This window comes from Polistes canadensis, unplaced genomic scaffold (genome assembly GCF_001313835.1).
Source record: "Polistes canadensis isolate GaletaPanama2010 unplaced genomic scaffold, ASM131383v1 scaffold_151, whole genome shotgun sequence".
In the NCBI taxonomy this organism is placed as follows: Eukaryota; Metazoa; Arthropoda; class Insecta; order Hymenoptera; family Vespidae; genus Polistes; species Polistes canadensis.
Window position 1 is genome coordinate 196371 of NW_014569698.1, and position 5542 is coordinate 201912.

Consider the following 5542-nt stretch of genomic DNA (forward strand, 5'->3'; position numbering starts at 1 on the left):
GGAGATGTATTTAGGAAATATTTTTTTAAATTGCAAAGTTATTGAGAATATTTTAATTTATTACTTCTTTCTTTTTCTAAATATGTAATACGATTTTCTTCTTTTATTATTTGCTTTCATAGAAATATATTATGTTGTGCATGCATAAAAAAATCTTTTTATTATCATATACGAAATGAGAATTTTTGTTACTTTTTCTATGGTATAATAGAATACTTGTATATATTTTCTTGAATATTTTGTGTATTGTAATTATTTTAATTTATATCTCTTTTTCAAGATAAAATTATTATTTAATGAATGTTCGACCATTCAAAACTCTACTGTATACGTTTTTACGTATATGCATATACATGCATAGATGTATTAGAGTCTTTACGGATTTTATAGAAATGGCAAAGGCATATAGTGGTTTATTCATCGTTCAAATAAATTATGAGAATTAAGGACTTTGAGTAAACCCTTTTTGAACTTTTAGAGCGTGATTTATTTGCTCGTGAATAAATCCTCTATATAGTGAGAATAGTTACAACTTTCTTATATTTATCTTAATAAAATATAACATAGTATATATATCTAAATAATATATTATAATATAACATTAGGTTGTGTGTTAGGAAAGTTTATGCAATTTATATTTATTAATATACATTGATTTTTCAAAAAATCAGCACAAACTTCTTTTCAGCACCCAATGCTTATTTATACCATTAGGTTGTTCGGAAAAATTATGCCGATTTATAAATATATATATATATCAAAATATAATATAGTATTGCCTTGAAATTTCTATTTTAAAATTGATACGATTTTTTTACACACACACACACACACACACACAATATATTATATAATTTATTATATTTTATAGAAATATGTTTATGCGAAAATATTCTATTAATTACATCAGCTCATCTTTATAAATATATATTAACATTATCTAATATGATACGTTATCAAAGATAATATCAAGATGATCAATTCGATGCTTATTTTAAAGGTGATAGGAGTTTGGTAAAGTGAGAGATGGGAAGGAACGAAACTGGCAGGTTGGTGTCGTACACGCAACGAGGAAACTGCTAAGACGTTTCTTGTATCTCTCTCTCTACTATACATACAAACAAGATCTCTGATGGTAAGACTGCCTAAGGTTGACAGCTGTCTGAGAATTTTCACTGCGACAACGACGACGAAGACGACGAGAACGACGATGACGACGACGACGGTGCTATCTCCATAGCTGGATCAATTTCCTGGATCCCTTTCGTGTAAGAAGGACAAGATCCTCGAGGTTCTTGCACCACGTTATCGGAAATTTTCCTCTTCTTTCTATCCCAACCGTCTCACCAATCCATATAAATTCGAGAGTACACACGTACACACATTTTGATTTGCTCGAGAGATGAAAGGGAACGAGATAGATCGAAAACACAAAGACGTTTTCTAAGAGGTTGGAAAGAATTTAAAAAGAGAACTAAAGGAAGTTATTATATCCGCGTAGACTCAATTATTTTTATAGTTTATTATATTTTTATAGATAGTTATTATGATTTTTAATATTCCATTTTTGATATTTATTCAGATTAATATTAATTATATATTTTTCATTAATCTATTTTACCCACAAAATTATATTTCAATGTTAATTGATTAAAAGAAAATTTATATAGAAAGAGAGATGAAGAATGGATAGATAGATTAACTTATTTTCAAGTTATAAATTCTCTTTGATGTAATTATTATTATTATTTTCCAAATATTTCATTTTTTTAATATTATTATTTATACTTATGTTAGAGTTTTCTTAATATCAGTGTTTAATTACTTTAAATGAAATATTGTTCATGATCTCTTAACACAAAATATATTCATTCGATATTCTTTATAATTTATTTCAGAAAGGGAAGAAAGAAAAAGATATAAAATTAATTTCACACAATATTACAAACGAATTGAACTCGACATTGGACCATAAAATAAAGAAAGAAAAAAGAAAAAAAAAAAAAGTATCCTAATTGAATATTAATCAACTTTACTTGGTCTCTTATAGAAATATTCAATAATCTCGCGTAGTGGCGTGCCTTGGAAAAGCATATTAACACGTCGACTACGTTTGGAACGTAATCTACGAGTTATGCATCTTGCATCTAATTTATTTTCCATTCAGCTCTGGTTCCTCTTACATTTAATAGAACACGTCATCGTCATTGCTAGATCCTATCTTAAGATCGTATCTTAATTTCGATTTCAGGTGAAATATACTAGTTGAAGAATAGCTAGCTACCTTGGTTACCCAATTCGAGAATAAACGAAGAAACGAAGGAATGAACGAACGAACGAACGAACGAACGAACGAACGAACGAATGTTGCCATTAGCGGTCGAGTGCATTCGAGTTTGTGAAAATGTAAGCTAAAAAGAGAAATACTAAGAAACTGTGCAAAATAGAAAAAGAGACTTAAAAAGAGAGAAAGAGAGAGAGTGAGAAAAATATAAAAAAGGAAGATGGAAAAAAGAGTAGGATAAAAGTGGGGAAAAATAGAGTGTAAGAGAGTATGAGAGAGACATAGAGGCACGTGGAGAAAAAACTAGAACAAGGACGGAATTCGTCGAGAAGTGGTAAGAAAAGAAAGATGAGAGAAAGAGAGACAGAGAGAGAGAGAGTAAAAGGGGTTTAGGACTGAAAGAATGGAGGAAAACAAACGTAATAAGATAGGAGAAGAGAGGAGGTGCGAATGCACAGAAAACAGAAACTCTGATGCTAAGATGAGGGGAATATCGAGAGAAAGAGAGAGAGAGAGAGAGAGGAAGATGCAAGACGGGGTAGAAAGATTGGAAACGGAGAAAAGGACAGGTATAGCTTACAGATGGAAAGGGAGAGCAATAGGGAAGAAAAGGAGTAAAAGAAAGAGACAGATAGATACAGAAATAGTTAGAAATAGAGAGAATGAGAGGGAACAAGAAGGGCTTGGGAGATGGAGAGCTCTCAGCAAATTGGAGAGCCCTGGCCTTTTCTATTGCATGCCCGTTTCCATTCGCACGGAAACATCGGGGTCCCGCTCTCGTCTTTCTTTTTTCTTTATTTCTCTCTCTCTCTTTCTCTTTTCTTCCATCACTTCCACCCTTTTCTTCCTCAACATTTCTCGCTACTTTCGTCGCTCCTCCTCTCTTCATCCCTCTTTCTTTCTTCCTTTCTCTTACTTAGCTAGTTTCCCCTCTCTATTACTCTTTCCGTTTCTTTCTTTCTCTTATTTAGCTACCTTTCTATCTTTCTTTTTTCTCTTTCTCTCTCTTTCTCTCTCTCTCTCTCTCTATTTGTTTCTTTCTCTTACTCTGCTTTCTTTTTGCAGAAGTTAGAGAAGAGTCTGGTCTGGCAACGAGGGTCACTTATCGTCGCGGACCATCTGCGAGTATCGTCCACAGTCAGCGCACTGTCGGTCTGAAGTATGTGCCGACTTCAGTGCCATCCGATAAGACTTTTCGTATCAGCGTACCAGAAGAAAAAAGTCTTTTCTCCTTCATGTGGTCAACGTTTACTTCCTCCTCCTACTCCTCCTCCTCTTTCTATTTTAATTTATTCTCTATTTCTTTCTTCTTCTTATTTTATTCTTTTACTATTTAACAAATTTCGAATATATAATAGATACACGATTTTTTGGTTCATTGGCCAGCCGAATGAACGAGACCGATTATTGTAGATTGGTGAAAAGAAGAAAAAAAACTTTCTCTTTCATTTTTACTCTCATTCCTTCTCTTTTTTTCTTTCTTTCTATTTTTTTTTTTTTTATATTTATATCTAAGGGAAAGAGGTGGCAGACTTTTTCTATACTCTCTCTCAGAAAAAGAACTCCTTTCTTCTTTGGGTAGTACCTCTACCTACCACCCTTCACCTTAAACTTCCCCCCATCACCTCTCTTCTCCAATGCAACCTACCTTTTCTTTTTCACCTGAAACTCTTAAACTCAACACGCTTTCGCTTTTATCCAGGTCCACGGAGTGTAACATTCTATTGTAAAGGAGAGTAGTAACCATAGTCTCAGCATAGTCTACTTTTAACCATTCTTGAATCGAAAGACGGAATCGATACTACCATCCTCTTCTACCTCCTCCTCCTTTTTCTCTTCTGCTTCTTCTTCTTCTTCTTCTTGAAGAAGATGAAGAAGAAGAAGAAGAAGAACATCACTGGCGAGTGGCTCCTACTGTCTTCTCGCCACTGTCTTCATTAAGTGTTCCGGCTGCTCCAACTAAATGAGTTAGTCAGTCTCTGCTCTTTGGTCCCGAACCTTGATTGCTTCCAAGGCGTTCTCCTTTTTCTTCAATGAACTACTCCACGTTCTCAAGCCAAGATATCCTTTGTCGTGGCTCAACGCATCAGTCAGAGTAACTGGTTATTCCGTTCCTCTAGTAAGGACATTTAACCTTCTTCCTCTCTCTCTCTCTCTCTCTGTTACTCATTGTCTCCTTCTCCCTGTTTTTCTCCTACTCTCTTTCCCTCTCTCTCTCTGTATTTCTTATTATTTCTATCTTCCTCTTTTTGTTAAAACTTATAGGTCCTAAATTATAAGAGTTTTTTGGTCGATAGGATAGTTTACAAACAAGTTGTCTTCAACAAACATTATTCTTGTTTTCTATTTGGAAGAATAAGAATATTTTGCCAATAGAATTTTGGGAATCGTTCGATTGGATTTTTTGTATAGTTTAATAGAGATTTATTTTTCTTTTTGCTATATTTTATCGTATGCTAGAAAAATTAATTGTAAGACCGCAACGTGAATCACTTTACCTGCCTTTTTAATTGATTTCTTCACACTTTTTTTTCCTTTCAACGAGAGTTATACTCTCCTCCTCCTTCTCTTCATTCTTTTTCTCAGCTTTTATTTCTACTTCATTTCTTTTCTTCTTCTTTTTCTTATCGCAAATGTCATAGACTCGAATTTTTTTACTACTATATTTCTAGAGAATGTAATTTTCATTATTTGTGCTCAGAAATATAAATCAATTATTTTTACGATCGTTTAACAATCATTTGCAATATTTATAATGTCCATGCAATATAATTTAACTAATATTTAAACAACAGTACAATATTTTTAAACGTAAAACAGTAAATACTGTTGTTGTACACAGATAACAAAAAGTTATTATAAAATTATTTTAAATTGATATTAAAAAATACTTGAGTAACATTATCGATACACTATATCGAAACTTTCTTTTTCGTTCAGGTAAGCTTAATTAATTTATATTTTCGATTATTTTATATTTATTTAAACAATTTATGATGTACGTGGAGTATAAATAAATGTTTTATATACTCATACATTATTTTTAATATACATTTATGTTTACAAATATAGCGCCAATAAATTAACAATTAATATGATCGCTGATTGGTTACATGGATAACAGCGTTGAGTGGGTACATAGATCCTATACACCGAGCTTTTAGACAACAACAGATACTTCTATCGATTAATTAACAATTATTTTCATTCTCTAATACACTCTTCTTATATTTCAGTTTGTTTTAACACATATATAAT

The 5542-nt window shown here is 32.2% G+C and overlaps 1 long non-coding RNA gene across 1 annotated transcript; it reads left to right on the plus strand.

The window, feature by feature from the left end:
- Positions 1–929: 929 nt before the first annotated feature.
- On the plus strand, positions 930–3658 carry LOC106788709. The gene is made up of 3 exons (XR_001381930.1): positions 930–1268; positions 2252–2406; positions 3350–3658. It is a non-coding gene; the product is annotated as an uncharacterized LOC106788709 (long non-coding RNA).
- The last annotated feature ends 1884 nt before the right edge of the window (positions 3659–5542 follow it).